General features: G+C 30.9%; 1 pseudogene across 1 annotated transcript in view; it reads right to left on the bottom strand.

The window, feature by feature from the left end:
* LOC149541159 (protochlorophyllide-dependent translocon component 52, chloroplastic-like) overlaps positions 1–20,831 on the bottom strand; it is a 154,905-nt pseudogene that overhangs the window by 71,996 nt on the left and 62,078 nt on the right. The window contains exon 6 of the transcript XR_016356484.1: positions 3,226–3,413. The product of XR_016356484.1 is annotated as a protochlorophyllide-dependent translocon component 52, chloroplastic-like (transcript). The remainder of the gene's footprint in view (positions 1–3,225; positions 3,414–20,831) is intronic.

Below are 20,831 nucleotides of genomic sequence, written 5' to 3'. Positions count from 1 at the left end.
CTCAACATATACCAATTTCAATATTGTGACTTGGCATCTGAATGACTTGGCATAAACTACTTGCTCAGCCCCTGAATCACTTGGCATATATTGTCTGCTCGACACTTGAGTGACTTGACACTCACTGTTGACTTGGCATGCTCTAACTTATACATGTTGTGCTTGGCATTTACTACTTGTTCGACATGAAATAAGTAAATGACTTAAGTGTATAGACACTCACTTGTAAAAACCAATCTGAGATCAACAATAGGTTGGTCTAGGTGACCTATTCCCTCTAGAACAACTTTAAAATGATTTTATATATTAGTTATATCCTTTGAACCTCATTTCTAGCAACTCCATTGAGTTTATTTTGGTTAATCTATGCATCTTGAAACTTTTCTTCATCCTTTATAGCCCTCTATCTTGCCTCATTCAATCACATCTCCCTACTTAATATTCAATTAGACTAAAGGATCACTATAATTAGTTGGAAATCTTAAGTATCACTTAAGATCAATAGGTCATCTTACTTCCAACATAATGAAGGATTGGTTAAATGGTGCATTAGGGAAGCATTATAGAACCCTTTATTGTCTTTCTAATCACATTATTTATGTTACACCATGCTAATGTATTGTAATTCTTATTTTATTATTTTTAGTTTCTTCTTTCTAGTTAATGAAAACTACAATTGAACATTATATGAATATGTGTTTTACAAGGTCCTATATATACTTTCAACAATATTTTTTGACTAAAATATAATAATTTTCTTTATGAAAAATATAAGTTATTAAAATGGTGTAGGAGATCCTAGGGTTTTAAGATAAACCCTAACTTTTTTTTTTCTTGTAAGTGACCATAGCCAAGTTACTGATGAATAAGGACTCAAAGTAGGTGTGAAGGATGTGTTAGAATTTTTTTAGTGTCACTTTTGTGTGTGTGCAAAATTTTTTCAATGTATGCCAAAAGTTGTCATCTAGGGCAAAATTGGGTTAAAGAGTCAAATTAAACTCAAAATGTGTGAAATAGCATGGAAGTGTGTTATTTATGCTTAGATATTCATCTTAAGTCAATCTACACCTATTTTTGTGGAATATGAGTTGTAAAATTATCAAATTGACAAAGTTGCAAAAGTTGTCAATGACAACATTGCAACTTTGCAATGTTGTCATGGTAACATTTGACAAGAATGTGCAAAAGAGGTAAGAATTGATTGTGGGTCAGTTTTTGTCAGCTGAAGAACACATAATGGAGGAATTTAAGACCATCCAAGGTATGAGATCAAGGTTTTCAAATTGTACATTTTATTTTGCATAATCAAACTAATCAGATTTCTTGTATTTTCAGTTACAGTCATCTTACAACTCAAGTATCAACATGTTAATGGATTGAATTGAGAATTTTCTTTGCATGGTTTCATATGGTGTCTTTTTCTAGTTTCTTGGTGTGCTCCTATAGGAATAGAGTATTTTTTTAAATTGGTGTAAATAAATTCCCCTTTCTGTGACTTCTTCTCTAGTCCATACATAGTAGGAGGCCTTAATGCCCCTAGCATGAAAATCCGTGGTGGGAGATATATGACCTTTTGGAATATGTTATGGAACACTATAAATAATGTGCATATTAAATTTGGGCCCATCGTATATAGGTATGCTATTTTATTACTAAGCCCTATGCGAGTTCTGCTATTCTTGGCAGGAGCAATAGTGTGAACAATGAATGGATGAAGGGCTTGAGGGATTGGCAAGGATAATCCAAATTTATGAATGTGTAGAGGAATCTTCAAAGAATGTATATGACAAAGGAGAGGGAATTTTGAGTCTATTTTTTGAGGGTTTGAATCAATAGAAGACATTGTAGTTCAAACATGCATGTAACCCTTTTTTAAGGCCTATTTCTAGGGATTAGTTGTATAGTACAAGTTGGGGGTCTGAAACCCTAAAAATCCTTGAGTGCTTAAAAAAAATATTTGGAAAGTTTATTGATTTGGGGGCTTGCTTGACAAGTTTTTGAGTTATTCATAAAAAACCTCATTAGGAGACCTAATTAGGCCTAAAAGGCTAGTAGCGCTATTTCTAACAGTTTTATGAGATTGGTAGATAAACTATGGATGGTATGAACACAATAATGCAAGATTGGGTTGAATGGTAGTTTTCAATTCCATCCATCCATCCATTTCTAGATGAACATGGCCATGATGTGTTAGAGGTTTAACTTAGAAAGTTGAGTTCGAGGTGAAAGGATAGAGTATTTGAAGAGATAACTTGGTAGGAGAGATCTAGTTGAAAGGGGGAACTAGGAGAAGGATTCCTCTTGGGTAGGGTCATTTTGGGAACCCTAAGAAAGCTAGTATAGTGGCCTTAGGAGAGTCCAAAGGAGAAAAGGCTCTAAGTTAGAGATCTCTCTCTATCATAAAAGAAAATTTAAATTTCTTACATATATACATACATATATTTACATGCATATATATAGATACATACATACATATATGTATACATATGTATATGTGTTTCTGTATATGCATATGTATGTATGTATGTATGTATGTATCTATATATATACATATACATATATATATACATATATATATATATATACATATATATATACATATATATATATATATATATATATACATAGATAGATACATATATATGTGTGTATACACACACACACACACATATACACACATAAATATATACATATATACATACATACACACACATATATATGTATGCATATATCTATGTATATATGTGTGTGTATGTGTATATGTATATATAAATATATGTATGTATATGTATATTTATATATACATATCCATCTGTTTGTGTATAAATACACACACATAATAATTATACACATACACTTCTATATATAATAGATATATACACATATCATATACACACACACAAATATATATGTGTGTGTGTATGTTTATGTGTATATATACATATACATATATTTGTATTTATATACATACAAACACATAACAATTACATGAATACACTTATATATATATATATATATATATATATATATATATATCAGACTAAAATAATTGAGTTGGAAGAAACACATAAAAAGTATAAAATATACTAAACAAGAATAAACAATGTTCAAGAAAGAGTCAAAAGACATTTATTTTTAAAACCCATAAAATTATAAATTATACCTTCTTTATGTTTTTCAATAAATAATGATATCATATATTCTATAAAAAACATAGAAGTCTACCTGTCCATTAATTGTTCTTTTGGAGGGGTGGATGGAAGTGTATCATTGAACTTCTCTCCCCAAGGAATTCCACCAATAGAATATCATTTCAGCCATTTTCTAAATGCAACCACCAATGCATCTACTTTTGTAGGCACATAACAAGTCTTTTCCCATTTCCCTTTTCCATCCTCTTGAAGTATACGTTCCTGCATTGAGAAAATTATACTTTTAGCAATTAGGAAAAAAAAGATATTAAAAAAATGAATGTGTAATCTAAGTAGAAAATATGTTAAATTTTATAAAATATTTTAAAAATAATAATAATAATTTATGGTCTAAATCAAGCATAGAACCCCTTATAAACTGCAATGCATTAGATAAACATTTTAATGTGACTAGTGGCGTTGGTGTAACACACCCTTCGATATCATGTGAACTAGGAGGATGCTAGATCTTATGATCTCATACTTTACCACTCAAATCTCTTGCCAACTAAGCTAGGCCACTATTTTATGAAGTTGAGTTAAAAAGGAGAAAAATATTATTTCTCTAAAGACACATTAAATAAATAAATAAAAGAGTATTAGTATTTATTTAAATTTAAAAATATTGATCATATATAAGATTCATGTTCTAAGTTATCATATGTTTAAAAAATATTCTTATTATTAAATTCTATTTTCTTTATAATGAAATAACGAATTTGATTATTTTTATGTTTATTTTCATTTTTAAAAATGATATTCACTATGCACACTTTTAGAAAATTCATCATTTAAACATAGTTCTGTATGGTAAATGAAAGTCAAATATGTTGGAGCTTTTGTATTGTTTCTTTGTATTTATGCATTCCTTTGAAAGTTTATTCACTCATCAAGGAAAGAATTTCTAAGGGTTCTAATTGTTGAATTTTGTGAATCTTTTGAGAATCTATTGCGTTTTGATAAAACTTTAAACACATTTTTTTTTTCCTTTTTTTGTTACTTTGAAGTTCTTTTGAAATCACCATCAGTGCTTACCAAGTTTTCCATGATCATATCATTTTTTGACAAATGGAGGATTTTAAAACCTTTTTATGTTACAACATATCTTTCATCATGGTTTCCTTATGGAGTCATTTTCCCACTTTACTAAAATATCCACATCCACATTTCTAGTGAAAACTAGTTCACATTCAATGATCAATTCATATACTTATGAACTTCCACTCTTACACTGCTTCATAAAATTCTACATGCACGAAATGATAAAAGATATTAACTTAAAAATATATAAGATCTCATCAACCATCATATTGAATAAGATAGAAAGGAAAACTTCTACATGTTAAGGTAGTTTAGAAGAATATTCATAAAGTTATATAGAATAATCTAGAAAGATAGAGTAGAACAAAGCTTAGGAAGTTTATAAGGAATTGTTAAGAATGTCATGAGAGTGTTGAAAAAGAAACTATTAAAGAGAAAACATCCATCAAAATTATTCTTACCCCAAATAGTATTAGACATCCTTGAACTTATAGATGAATAGGAATGGATTGTGGCTAATGTAATATCCCCCTCTAGTATTGAGACTTGACATTAAATCATAATAGTTGATAATTCTATAAGAAATAATTAGGTAATCAATTACATAATAAAATAATTATTAGATATCTTAACTATTTATAATAAAATATTATATAAATAGATACAAGCATTTCATTATGGTGTGCATAAACAAAGTAACTAAATAATTCCTAAACATATATTTCAAAGCTGTGAGGCAACCCAGCAAGACACGAAGCCTGCAAACTACTAACCAGCAAAGGCCACCACATAGACTTTTTAGGGACCCGATATAGGCCCACTTGTGCTTGAAACCTCTTCAGATTAGAGCCAAGGATTGAGGGGCATCCACGCCATCAAAATCACCCAAGGCATGATCTCGACCTCATCCCTGATGATGTCGGAGCCTTGCACTCATCAAGACTTGATGCCTAGTGGGCTCTTTATGAGCCATTCAACTTTACTAAACCAAGGGCCCATTATATATATATATATATATATATATATATATATATTGATTGAATAAACATTACAAAAAAAAAAATTTATTAGCATTTGACTATTGAATAACAAAATAAATAATACCCATTATAGACAAGCATAAAATATAATAAGCATTAAACATTCATTATTAGATAAAATAGTCATATCGGTCTATACGAAGGGACATATAGATTGCTATGCCCTTAATATTGGTGTATATAGGGTTATGAATAGTCAACTTGTAGCTATCTTAATCCTTAATTAATTTATGTTATCATTATTATATTATTATTTATGTAGGTAGGTCAGCCTAGATGCTATGTAGGGTTGCGTCTATTCAACCCAAGCATAATTAGGTATATATAGGAGGTTGTAAGTCTTATTTTAACATCATATTATGAAGTGTGTTCTAATTGGAGATATTTGGAGGTTGTCCCTTGATGTGGCCTATTACTCTTATTTATTATCAAGTATTTATAGAATATTTCATATTATCTCTTTTATTGTGTAATTTATTTCATTACAAGTGGTATCAAAGCATGATCTTGGCACCATAGAGGCAAGATTTTTTCTCAACTTTGGGGTAATTTTGGGAAGAGCATAACTTTCATATTTTAACAAATTTTTAAAAGATGTTTAAAGGGTTTTTGAAGACCATATTAAAGAAGATATACTCCAAAATTCAGAGGAATTGAAGAAAATTTGAGCAAATTATTGTAGAATTACTATTTCTCCAAAGTTTATTGAGATCTACATATCTCTCACATCTTGTCAAATTGAAGTGTAACTTGTATTGGGTTTTTGAATATATAGTGGATGAGCCTACATTTCAAAGCTTGGAGAAATTGATAAATTATTAAGCAAGTAATTAGAAAATTAGGAAAATTCGCTCTCAAGGTAGAAAATTTGCTAAACAAAAATTGAATTTTTTTTTCTGAGTAAGGGTATCTTGGCCCTAGTAAGTGTGACAAACAACTTCTTTAGCCAACTTGTTAAGCTTCAACGGATAGGATTAGTTAAGGATTATATTCAAAAAATCCAAAATTTATCCTTAAGAGTGGATACAATTACAGAGGAGAACTTGAACTATTTATTCTTGGGTGATCTCAAAGATCACATTCAACATGAGGTATGCATTTTTAGTCCTAGCTTAGTAAATATAAGTATTTTATGTTGGCATGCGGGGTAGAGGAGAAGTTCTTGATTCTTAGAAAGCAAGGGGCTAATGTGACAAGAGAAAAAGGATATTTAACACCTTCTCTTCCTCAACCTACTCGGTTGACTCCACAAAAAATTAAGGAGAATAGAGAAAAAGGGTTGTGTTTCAATTGTGATAGCAAATATAGTCGAGGACATAAATCTTGTACACTAAAAGTTTGTGGTATATTGAAACCTAAAAGTAATCTTAACCCTATTCTAGCTCACTTGTGTTCAATAGTCAATCATAGGGCTTGCCATTGGAACCAAGGAAATAATTGCAAAAAAAAAAAAAAAGAACAAAGATTTTATGTGTATACTCTATACCTACTTCCCCATGGTTTCAACCATTTCCACTATTGGGTTCTTAGGTTAGCGCCATTTCTTGTGAAATAGCATTGTGATTATCTGTAAAACTAGTGACCTTCAAAAACTTCTACCTCTATACACTAAAATATTGAAGAAATATACTTAACAAAAAAGAAAGCTGCTAGAATACTCTACATCCCCATGGAATCTGATCTTCTCTACCAAACCATACAAGTTGTATAGTAATAGGAAAATAATATAGTTCTAACAAAATCCTACCACAAACATTCATACAGAGGTACCAAAAATGATAACTGCAATACAAAATTCCATTAACCTTATCTAGACATCAAATCCATGCTTATATCCCAAGCATGGGTGGTTATAACTAATCTAACCAAATCTTGCTTCATTTTTTGAAAAGTTGTCAAAATTGCTTGACCAACTTTTCAAAATTGCTAGCAACTTTTTGCATAATAAGTATTTTGGCTCATTTTGACAACTCGATGGGTGATTGTGACCACCTTGACCCTAGGTAACATATATAGGGTCCTAAAACACTCCTCAAACCCATACTACACCAAAATAGCAAGGCTTCACTATCGTAAGCCAACAATAGCAAATTTTCAACTAGTGAGCTCTATAGGCTCTTACAAACATATAGTTGACCAACCTTACATCCAACCTATTGGATTTTATTCAAACACACCCACAAAAAACTAAACCAACCCTAAAACCCATAAAAGAATAAAAAAGGCGAGGTGTCATGCATCACACCTAATACGACTCACTTCAAAAGAATGAAAAACAATAACTAGTTGCAATTGGTGGTTTTCCCAAATTGGATTTCCATGTTAAATCTTGGTGTCACTTGTGTTCATGCTATTTATTTTATATGTATGCAACCAAGTTAATTAAGGTTAATCAAAATTAGCATCTTAAGATTTGTATCTTCAGTATTTATTGAGTTACACTTGATATTTTTGTACTTTCCAAGTGATAGTAAATTTCTAGTGTTAACTGAATGCCTCTGTGGTAACCAAGTTTCAACAATAATGATCAGTTTCAACAATGTTTGTGTTTTTATTTGTATTGAAATGTAATGGATTTGTGAATTATTTTTGTGGTAATTGATTCACCCCTCCCCTCTTAGTTACTCCTCTTATATTTTCAAAAATTGGTATCAGATCATTTGGTGCTTGTAGAGAAGGTTTCAAGTACCTAAGCTAAAGATCAAGATGTCTTACATAAGAGAGATTCCCAAGTTGAGAAAAGATAACTTCGAGGCATGGCAAAAATGAATGAAGTTATCTAGAAACCATTAGTGATTCAGGTCAAAAATATTTGTTAGAGAAAAAGGTTAATTTAATTTCATTAATTAAATTACATTTTTTCCCTTGTTAATATTTTGCTTTATGCACTTTTTGCATTCTCTATTTAATAATTAATTAGTAAAAATAGCTTTTAACTTTTAGGTTACCCTTTCAGATTTCAATCTCCTTTTATAAGGATTGATCTCTCTATAAATTATTTATTCACTTTTGATAGTAGCAATTTTTTTTTTTTGCTCATTAAGAATGTTTCATCTATGGATCTGGCAATTTCAGCCTCCATAGCTTTTTCTTCTCTCTTTCTATGACAGGTGTTTGTATGTAGGTGATTATTGGGAGCTGTGGGGTTGGGATTTCACCAACATTAACATGGTATCAAATCTCTAGATCTTCATGCCCCTATTCAGTTTATGAGAGATTTGTCTTGGCTTTCAAATCTATACCTTTTTTTTTATTTTAGAGGGTTTAAGTTTTCAGAGTTATTTTGTATTAGCTTGGGGGGGGTGGGGGGGGGGGGGGGGGGGGGTGGGTAATTTTTTCAATGTATTTTGAGCCCAAATAGACCTCACCAGATTCATAGCACCCAAAAACCTCAATTTCCATATAAAATTTATCCAATTTGGACACAATTGAAATTTGAGGCAAAAAATTGCTCCCAAATTTGGGCATGCTTCACAAGGTGAGGAATTTTTTTTTAAATAAATAAAAAATAAATAAATAAAAAAAGCCTTTTTAAAAATAAATAAACTCATGTTTTTTTCCTAAAAATAAAAATAAATAAAAGTTTCGAAAAGCTCTTGCATTCTTTCTTTTATTATTATTTATTTTAAAATCATTTGATGCTTGCATCATTGAAGGATGCATATGTTAGCAAGGTACTAACACATGTCAGTCCAAGTACTGATGCAACAAGTCTAACAATAGTAGGTGTGATGTTAGCAATTTTGGAGTCAAAATTTGATGCCCTTCAAATTGTCTCTTCTTTGATTTTTTTTGTCCTAAAAAGTTGTATGTGGTTTTTTGGCCGTATCTTTGTCATATAGAGGTATTTTTTGACAAATCTTATATCGTCATAAAGCTCTTTCCAAGCTTGTCATGATGGTGTAGGTTATTTGGACTTTTGATGCTATTTGGTTTCCTTTTTATGTATTCAAAGCCAAAAATTCTATTTTGCACTCTGGGAGATATACCTTGAGCATTTGATCTCTAATTTGGTAATTCTTTATATTGTTGGAAAGTTCTTTCCAAGATCTTTCTAGTGATGTTCGTTGTTTTTCCAAATTCTTCTCTAGGCACATTCTATTTAGTTTTTTTCATTTTTTCATTATGGTGGATATTTGGGTTGTTTAAGGTTTGAGGATCAATTTCGTTGCTTCAGATGATTTCTCATGGGTTGTACTATTTTTTATATTAGCCTTATGTCTCTTTTGATCTTTGTTGATATCCTTTTGTAGTATTTTTGCAAATGCATTGAGATAAAGTGCCACTTTATTGCATTTTAGGATCTTGAACAACTTTGTGTTTTGTTTTACTCATACTGCATTATAAAGTACCACGGGGGATAGTTGTTTTCCTTTTATTGCCCTCTTCCTTTATCAAGTGAGTGTCCCTTCCATGACATTATCCCCATGATGTGTCAATGACACATACCTTTATAGGTGTTTGTACCTCTTCCTCACTCTCAATGTTGTTGGCTCTTTCTATTTTGTAGGAGATATTAACCCACTTTCTCAGTTTCCTATCACCTCACCCTTGTCTACATTAGGGAGGGTTCTTCTGTTGTTTCTTATGCTTCCTTGGTTTGATTGATCAGATCTTTAGGCTTTGGTGTTTCATGCCATCTATATTTTTGAGTTCAATTTTTTGCCTTTGTTTGCCTCTTGTTTCGATGTAGATTATAGTCTTCTCTACCTGGTCATGTTCTATTTCAAAGGAGGTTCTATAGATCAGCAATTTCTTTTTGATAGAGTTTGCAACTTCTTCATGCTTCACTGATATTTCTTCATAATCGCTCTTTGTTCCTATTTTCTTTAACATTCCTCTAGTTGGAGGCTTCTATAGTCCTTCACTAGGTTTTCAACTATCTCTTTTTGGAGTAGAGTTTTTCCCACTAGGTTTTCTCTATTTCTCTATTTCATAGAGATTTGGTTGTGATTTGGTACCTCACCAAGCCTTGTTGCCAGGACCCAAGTTTTCTTTCAACATTATATTGTAGTTTGCTTGCTCTTTCTGCATTATTTGTAATTGCATTGTTGATCATCTTAAGGGGGGTGTTAGAGACAAAGGTTAATTTAATTTCATTAATTAAATTACCTTTTTCTCCCTTCTTAAGATTTCACTTTATGTGCTTTTCGCATTCTCTATTTAATAATTAATTAGTAATTATTAAATAGCTTTTAACTTATAGGTTACCCTTTGTAACTTTTTAGGTTACCCTTTCACGTTTTGATCTCCTTTTATAAGGATTGATCTCTCTGTAAATTATTTATTCACTTTTGATAATAGCAATTTCTTTTTTTGCTCATCAAGAATGTTTCATCTATGGATTTGGCAATTTTAGCCTCCATAGCTTTTGCTTCTCTCTTTCTATGATAAGTGTTTGCATGTAGGTGATTCTTGGGAGCTGTAGGGATGATATTTCATCAACTTCAACAATATTTGAATATCCAATATAAAGCTCACACTAGAACTTTGATTTTGGAGGAGATTGCTGAAAGCAAGAATCATATGTTGCAAATATAGTCAGATATATGTATTGATGGTTGTCATTTATGGCAACATGTATTCAAAACTTCATTTATATATTTAGAGATAGAAAATTATCTAAGTATTAGATAGTTTGTAGTAGTAAAAAGAACATATGTAATCTTTAGACATGAATCATTGAGAGTTAGGTTATGCCTAGTTAAGAGAAGTTCAATGACAGTGTCATGATGATGTGTAACAATGCATAGGTGTGTATGGACAATTTGATGAAGTTATGATTGAAATACCAATATGATTATTTAACAAAGCAAAAAAGAGCATAGCAGAGAATTAGACTGTAAGACTTGAGGAATTATTTTGGTGATAAAATAATTACTAAGTCATGATCAACCAACTATGTGGATATTATTCCATAAGTTATTTTACATTATGTCAAGTGTGTGAAGACATGCAAGCTGAGTGAGAAAAGAATTATGAAGATGCAAGGAACAAGTAAAGATCTTATCTTGTGAAGATAAGTGTGTAAGAAAAGTGTGAAATGTGATGAACTATGCAACATCTATATGATCTATGTGAGACTTGTGATTGATGATATGTGAATTACATCTGATGTTTAATCAAAGAAAGTGTGAAATATAGAAGACGAAAAGTATTGTATGTATATCTATTCTTGTGAAGAACTAAATTGTATAATTGCATGTTAGGGAAGTGGGCTCTTCTTGCATACATTGTATTTGTTTTACCAACTCTTGACAATGTTGAAGAAACTCCTAATAGGGTTCAAGCTTCTAACAAGGCCTAATCCTCTAACAAGGACTCATGAAAACTCCTAACAGGGTTGAAGAAACTCCTAATGGTGTCAATATCCTTAACAAGATCCTATTATTTAGTGAATCATCTAGTGGATATCGTCACCATCAGGTTTTTTCCTTGGCTAGGGTTTCTCTAGATAAAAAATAATGGTATGGGTTCTCTATGTGCATGGTTATATTTACTATTCAACATTGTTGGTTTACTTTCGTATGCAAGTTATAAAGTAATTAACAATATTCAATTGTGGGCAAAATTTTGTAGAATACTAATTCATCCACCCTCCCCCCCACTTTAGTATTGTCTATTTCTAACAATTGGTATCAGAGATTAGTTACTCAAAAGAAGTTTAGTAACTTGAGTAAGATCCATGAAGATATGGAATGGTTGAAGAAAAATCTTGAAGAAGCTCTTGAGCATATTGATGTTCTTACTGAAGAAAAAGATAACCTGAAAGATAGGTATGTAGATGCAAAATTTTTTATTGGAAAGTTAAAAGATAAGATTGATGATTTGAAAAATGGAAAGGAATCAATTGCACAGACTAGTGACAATGACAAAGTAGGAAATCTCCAAAAAGAAAATGATATTTTGAAACATGAACTAATTTTTTTTGAACTTGAGTCTTAAGAAAAATGGTGGCAATAATGAATCTAAATTGAAAACTAAGAATTTGTGTTGCCTTGAAACCTGAAAGTTAATTCTAATAAAAATATTAAATGTTCATGACCTAACTAGTATTCATAACCCTAACATGGAGACTGGTGAGTAAGAGGGAAATTGGATTGTTGTGAATAATTTAGACACTACTATGTTCTTAGAGGATCTAAGAAAGGGGTATTAAGTATTTGAATTCTATTTTTTATATAATAAGAGATTGTTGTGGAAAATTTTCACTAGTGAATATTGTTTCTAAATTTGTAAGACTTACTTCTAATAATAGATAAATTAGGCAAAAAAATATTTTTATAGAGCATAGATATATTCTTTATGAATTCAAATTTGATCTTGAATCAATGTTCTTTTGTTCCAAATTTATTCATCTTGGTTGATTTGGTCATTAGCTAGTGAAGTCAATTCTACATAGTAAAAGAAACTAGAAAAATGACTTTTTCACAATGATTTTTTTTAGTACGTGTGTCCATTTTTTTCCAGATTACTTCAAGGAATGATGGAATGCACAGCTAAATGGATCCAAATATTTAGGATTTATAAGAAATTATATGAGGCTTAAAATATGGTTGAAGTGTGGACAAATGAGATAATGAGAAATATCTTTGCTATAAAGAATCAAGTTGAATCTAAGTCACAAATCGTTAAATTTAACTATCTATTTTTTAGTATAAAATAAAAATATCTCAATATGATTTGTAGTATGGAAGAGCTTTTTCAACAACTAAAATGTAGGAGTGCTGCAACACTAAGGTCTTTTATCTTTCTATATATATAAGAAGATAGAATAATTAAATCTAGCTTACATAAATATATTAAGGTTAAAAAATAAAAAAATAAAAAAAATATGTTTTTAAAATAAGAATTGTTGGCGATTTGTCTAGGTAGATAGCATGGATTTTCCATTTATGGAAGCATATACTTAGTATGAAGTGAGAAAAGTATGGAGCTAAAGTTTTGGCAGTATGCCTTAGAAAATTGTCTAAGTTTAATGAAGACTATCTATCAGGATAGACACAGTTTTGATAGGTGAGATCCATAGAGTCATTATTGACATGTGTGTAGTTACTTGGTGATAATATAGTATGTCATGATATTGTACCTGAGAGTGCAAGGTAGTACAAAAAATACAAATAGAGTTATAACAAATTTTCAAGTTGTAGTAATGAGTTGACAGAACAAGACAGAGATGAGGAATGGTACATTTTATGTTAAGGAATTATTTTGTTTATCAAAACAAGTACTTAAATAATTAGGGATGACATCCTACATACTAGCCCTAAGTGTGAGAAGTATGGTTTTGTATTTTGGGACATGTGTAGAAGCATGAAGGTTGATAGTACAAGATATTATGAAATATTATGGTATAAAGGAAATATTTGAAAATGCAAAGTAGTCAATGTGATGTATGGTTATTACGATATTTATGCTATTTTTTTGAGTTGTGAACTTTTTGATCAGAGAAAAAAGAGGCACTATATGTGAAGTTTTTATAGTGAGCTACAAAGATCATATAAGATATTGAAGATATTAGTAGTTGCAAAGAGTTTTTTGTATATGTATTTTTGAATACTGAATATAATTGCATACTGCATGTTTGGGCAATGGGCTCATCTTGCATACATTTTGTAATTGTAATAGCAACTCCTAATAGGGTTGAGGCTTCTAACAAGGCCTAGTCCTCTAATAGGGATTGAGACACTATACAGATGTAATAGACTCCTAAGAGGGTCAATATCTTTCACAAGATACTTTTGATTAGTGAATCATTTTGTGGGTACCATCCCCATCATGGTTTCTCCTTGGCTAAGATTTCCCTAGTTTAAAAAAATGGTTTTTTGTGTCACATTACTTTATGGTTGTGTTTACTATTTATTTTAATCAATTTATTCATTTATGAAAGTTAAAAGATTGTTAATGACATCCATAGTTGGGCAAAAGTTTGTGAAATATTGATTCACACTCCCCCCCCCCAAGTCTCATTGAGAAACTTGATGTACTTAGAAAATAGAGAGATACTCTAAAGGATAAGTATGAAGATGCAAAAGATTGCATTGAGAAGATGAAGGACAAGATGGAATATATCATATCCAAGAAAGAGACTAAAGATTAGAACAAGAATTTCAATGACATTTCTAGGCTTGAGAAAGAAAATGAGATCCTCAAGCATGAGATATAAATTAAAAATCTAAAGTTTATCCTAAAGGATCATGCCAAAGAAACTAAATCAAATATGATATCAAAGAATGCAAATTTGAAGTCAAAACTTGCGAAGATGACATCTAAACTTCAGTCATCAATCTTGCAATATGCATAACTTAAGAAGTACGATGCGATTGTGAAAGGATGTAATGCCTATCCCTAGTTTACTTTTCATATTTTATTTTTGAATTCTTTTAGGCCTGTTTTATGGTTATATTTTATGATTAGCGGTATTTCATTACCATATTTGATTGGATGTTATTTTGTACTCAGTTGATATATGTGATGAGCTACTTGATACTTAGTTATTTCATGTATTCATGATTACTCTTTTGATGATGATATACGTATGTTCATATAGTGATTTCAATTATTTCATGATGATAATTAGATGGATGATTTATATGTAGTTTCTATTGTTACTTACCCCATACTTGAATACGTATGGTGGACTTGTATGTTTTTCTTTAAGTTTGATATATCTGATGTGGTTGAGGGAGGAAGTCACAATCACCTACTAGTTAGGATCTACATGATGCACCACTCCCTAACATTTCCTATTTAGTTTAGAATTATATATATGTACATTCTTGAATTTTATGCAGATTGTAGTTACTAGGCATTGACTTCCCTAAATTGCTAGGATAAGTGTGCCTTATCACAGTATCTTAATGGTATAAGAGGGGAGATAGTTCTTGAGTCCAAATCCTAACCCTAAGCCAATTTTCCTAGAAAGTAGGACAAGTATTTGAGTTATTTACCCTCCTAAATTTGTCAAGTGATGTAAATTCATGATTTTGACCCCTGAGTTTGATTAAGCACTTTGTCTTTCATATGGGTTTTCTTAATTAAATTTGTGGGTCTATTGTGATTTTCAGTTAAAATTAAATCAAAGTAAAAGATTATTAAATGATTTAATTCAATGAAAATTTTATAAAGAAGAATCAATTTTCAATTATATTTAATTAATTAAGAAATTAATTAAATAAAAGAATTAAATTTAAAAGATTTAATTAAAGTCCTAAAAGTTGGCATAATTATATTTATTTAATTTAATAATAATTTATCTAGGAGTTTCATTTTAATAATGAAATCTAAATAATAATATTAGTTATATTAATAAATATTTTATTAAAGACTTGTGAATTAATAAAAGAGAGACAAAATAAATTTAATAAAGTTTATTTTAAATAAAATGCAAAAAGTTTGCACATGAAATTAAATTAAAACAAAATAATAAAGAAAAAGGGTTTGTGTGATTGCAAAATTGAAACTGTAAAGGAAGAAGACTCTTTATTAAGAAATCATAGCTCATTTCTCAACATATAGGTTTGGAGGAGAAAATTTTGAGAAAGAGGGTTTTTGAGAAGATAAATTTTTTTTATTAGCTCCAAGAATTCATCTGGTTAGCATCATAGCAAGGTAGGAACTTGTTGAGAATTGCATAGTGGTTTTCCCTTCAAAATTTATCTGTCGTCTTTGTGTTTGTATGTATAAGAAATTAGAAGTGGACTAGAGTCAGGGTGAAGAAGATGATATAAACTTGAGAACCAAATCTATTCTCACCCATATAGATAATTGGTTAAGAAGAAGAAATATGAAAGTTGTCAATGAAAAGAAAACTACAAAGTCCCCAAAAGTTGTTTCTTTCTATGAAACATTAACCTCTAACATCCAAATTTTGTCTCATGTTGTAGGTAATACTCCAATTCCCAATAAGAAGAAAAGAACATCTCCTAAACAAATCATGGCCCCTAGAACCAGGTCCAAGACTAAATTTGAGGCACTCATGCAATAGGAGATTTAGAGAGAGAAAATGATGACTCAAGGACAAGGTCAAGGAGAAGAGCACCTTCTCAGATACCTAAGATGGTAATGTGCAGTTAATAGAGGCTCCTAAGTTAGACCAGCCTAATTTCATGACTCCTCCTAGAGGAAATCAAGGGATGATAGCTACTCCTACCATTCCATCATGGTTGTCTAATTTAGTCAACAAGAAATGATGCCTTCAACTAGTCTTTCCACTAGTTAAAGATATCATCACCAAATATGTAGCTCATGGTTCTAAAAGAAAAAAGATGAAGAGTGATGCGCATTTAATCAAGGATCTCGTGACTAGAAAAGTAACGGTAGAGGTTTCTACCTACAAATAGAAAGATGAATCTAGGGAAATTGATGCAGAAGGTTTTAAAGTCACCATAGTAGAATTAGGGGCCATCACCAAGGACACTGGTAATCACTTCTTTAAATTTTTTGCAGATCACATGCTAACTCAGTCTGAAAGTGATAGCAATGAAAAGAAAGAACTAAAGGGGTTGGTAATCACTATGGCTACTTATATAGACTCCCTAATGAATTTGGGCACCCTTCCATTGGTTCAGACTCCACAATCTTTTGATACCAATTCATTAGACAACCAACAATTGGTTAAGCAAATGCAAAGGGATAAATTACTCTCAGATGTAGTACAAGAATGGGTGTGATCTATAGTAAAAGAACATAGTAAATTTATTCTAGATTTTACTACCATGTACGCAAAAGGCAAGGTGTTGTTAGGTGAAATTAAAACACTTGTGCCATTATGGAAGGCTGATCAAAATTGATGCCAAGCTATTGTGTTCCAAGTCCATGAAGTTGAAAAATATGGAGTGTTGAAGTTTCTAAATGAGAATCCCATGAAAACTATAGAATCATGCATGTTGTTCATCCTAAAAAGTAACATGGATTGGAAGAAGTTGATTTACAAAGAAGCCATTGAAGAAATGCAATTAGTGGAAGCTAAAATCACTAGGATGCATAAAGAACTCCTAAAAGATATGTAGATTGTTAACCCTATAGGAATCCTACAGTTTGAAGATGGAAACATGGACTCTAAAGTTTTAATCAAAAAATTTAATGATGTCATGACAAGAATTAGGGACAACAACATACCTACTTCTGGAGACTTCACCACTCTAGCCAACATCGAGTCAATGCTATATCTGAACAAGAACCTCATGCTAATACAAAGCTGCAAGATTAAAGAGTTGAAGTGGCAAAAGGATGCTTGCAGGTCAAAGGTTCTCAACTTGAAAAATCCTCACTCTCATATGATGTAGGAATTTACAAATGTCTTCAAGAATTAGAAACTGGTCAAGAAGACCATGGAAAATGGAGAGAAGGCAGGTGAAGATGTTTAGTTGAAGATAATTATCTTCTATTTTGATTTTCAAACTATTTTAAAATTGTTTCTTTTTCTCGCAACTATTTCTAACTGAAAGGTTGAGCTTTGATGGAGGCCTTTTTAGGTTTGTAAAAAAACTATAAATGCTGGAGCATTTGGCTAGAATAGGGTTAGATTTTTAGTAGCCTAAGAATACTTTGATAGAGTTAGTACTATTTTAAGTTCATTATATGGAAATAGAAATAGATAGATAGTAATATATATGATGATTTGCTCTTAAAGACTTTGTGCTAGAGAAGTCTTTTTGAATATATATATCATATTTTGTTGTGCTTTAAAAATTAGCGTTTGAAGTGAAATCAGTCATGATTACTTTGTGGGTTGTGATGGTTAATTTTGTATGATATCTACTATTACTCCTTTTGTTGTTCACTTATATTTATCTTTTCACAAGTTTGGTTTGAGTTGTTGTAAAGTTTAAGTTCATGGTTAAATATTGCTTACTTGTGGAAAGACTGTGAGCTTTTCATTTATTGATTTTCTAAATATGTGATCTATTAACTCAGTACCGATGAGTACATGAGTGTCTCTTAAGTACTTTCTGGCAAAAGTGTGCATTTAGTTAATTTTGATCTTTTTAAATTCATTGATAAACTATTTGTAAAGGGAGTTGTACCTATAAAAATTCAAAGAGAAATGAATAATACAATGTTTACCCAACTATTGTGAACTTTATTGAAATTTCCAACCTTAGGCATAGATTGGATTTTTGTTTTAGTAGGAAAAGACAATCTGTTCACCAACATATTTTTGGCGATTCTATTGGGGAGAGTCCTTCTAAGAATAAGATTAAATCCTTTGAAGTGGTAATGAATTACAATGGTCCTACTACATGACGATATCTTCCCTATTTTGCAGCCTAATTTAAGATTTGAAGATACCCAGGAGGACATAGTTTCTTATTTGACTTTAGCTACTTGGAAATTACTTCAAAATTAGGGTAAACTTTAAGAAACCACACTCCAGAAAAAGATATAAATTATTGGTGAATCTTTCATTATTTTGAAAAACCAATTATTTTTATCGGTGTATCTCTCAATTTTTTATTTTAAATATTATTTACAATAGTGATTATTTTGGAATCAAAAATTTTGAGTAGAAAATATTGGCGAATCTCAATAATAATAAAAAGTTTGCTAGTCATCATGGAATATTACAAATCAAAATTAAACATGTTTTATCTCATGGAAATTATGAGGATAATTACATGATATTTTAAATTAATAGTGAAAACTAAATATTGGTAATATATCCCTAAAGTAACTAATAATAATGATAATTATTGGTAAATTAATTTTAATTTCTTCAATAATATATAATATTTAGGTGAATCAAATCTAATCATGTATCAAATATTGTGGTGAGTCTTTGAGTTAAATTTTTTAATAAAATAGATTATTGAGAAATTTCAAATATTTTAGAACTAAATTTAATAAAAATGTGTCAATTTAGGTTACGTTAAATCTTAAATTATTAGCCAAACTAGCAGCAAAAAATTTCTAAAATTCACAAAATTATGAATATTTACCACTAAAAAATACCCTAGTCAAAATAATCAACAATTTTAGCAAGATTTGAACATTCTTGAAAGAGAAGAAGAATGTATTGAACTTCTTAGAGGTGCACCTGAGGTCCAAGAAGAAGTGGTGGTTAATAGACTCACCCAAGTACCTATAAGACCCTAAGTAAAAGAACAAGAAGTAGATTTGGATAATAGAAGGTACACAAGATGAGAAAGAGAAAAAGACATTTTAGATGAGAATTTTGAGCCTTTAAAGAAATTGAGTTTTCTTCCTAACTTTAATATTGCAAGGAAGAGAAGAACTAAATCTTGTAGTAGACCCAATTCTCCTCCCAAGTATTCTCCTATCTCACTTCTAGTGCAATCTCTACTTCCATTGAAAGCCTTGGTTCCTTCTCATTTGAACAACCTCTAAAATTTATATTACCAACCATGGTTGTCAACCAATCCTAGGGGGAAAATGTAGGTCCTTTGAACCTTAGAGCTAATCCCATTGCATTGTCCAAAGGTACAACCGAAATCCTACCTAAGTTCAGCGGCAATGGTAAAATCTCTATAGAAGACCACCTAAGTGCTTTCCACACAACATGTGGAATTATAAGCATCCCCACTCAAGAGATAGTTATGAGGCTATTTGTTTGAACGCTAATTGATGCTATTGCTAATTAGTTCAACCAGCTACCCCAACATTCCATAGCCTATTGGAATGCCATGAAAATAACATTTGAAAATAGATTCAAAAATTTTGAGAATGAGTGCTCTTTGTTACTTCAACTAAGCTAATTGAAAAAAGAAATGCACAAACCCATAAGGGAATTCGTAGAAAAATTAGATTAATCCAGAGGATTTTGGTTGCTTCTAGGCCAAATGTTAAAAATCAAAAAATATTCTTTGTAAATGTAGTTCCCCCAAATGTTAGGTTTCATCTTATTAAAGATGTAGTCACTGATTTGGTTGTTGCTAAAAGACTGGCAATTCAATTGGAAGATGCATTCATCATAGCTGCTAAATGGAAAAGAGATATTCAATCTTCTAGAACTACTTCCAGCTCTTCTCCCACAAATCCCTTCATGTAGAGATTGATGAATGAAATGGCTATGTTGAAAAGACAATAGAATAGAGCTCTTGGTCCTTACCAATCCCCATATCAAGACAGTAATAGGCGTCAACAACACCAAGGTCATGGCAAAACCCCTTTCCTAATAGTTCTTGAGCCAAGATTATAGATTGGAGAAGTACCTAAAGAGACCATTTGTTCTTTCCATCTAAGTACAAACCATGATGGAAAAACATGCACTACTGATTGGTTAAGATGTGCTTAGATGGAAAAAGATGCCGTTAGCACTGAACAACCAATTGAGTGTGAGAAAGGAGAAACTAAAAATTTAGGTAACTATTTTCTTGAATATGGGTTTGAGACCTAGAGTGGAGGTGATGCTTTTGTGACACTCACAAGATCCTACCAATACAATCTTGACCATGTTGATCTCAAATTAGTTTTGACAAATGAAGTTCATGCCAAACAAGTAGTACATGTCAAGTCCATAGTGAGTGTTGAGCCACTCATGTACCGAGTCAATCAAGTGTTGAGTATACATTGTATGTCAAGTAATTCAAGAGCCGAG

The sequence above is a fragment of the Cupressus sempervirens genome, chromosome 9, assembly GCF_028749045.1.
Source record: "Cupressus sempervirens isolate cs-2001-9-10 chromosome 9, ASM2874904v1, whole genome shotgun sequence".
In the NCBI taxonomy this organism is placed as follows: Eukaryota; Viridiplantae; Streptophyta; class Pinopsida; order Cupressales; family Cupressaceae; genus Cupressus; species Cupressus sempervirens.
Note: the sequence above shows the minus strand (reverse complement) of the source record. Positions and strands in the feature narration are given on the sequence as shown.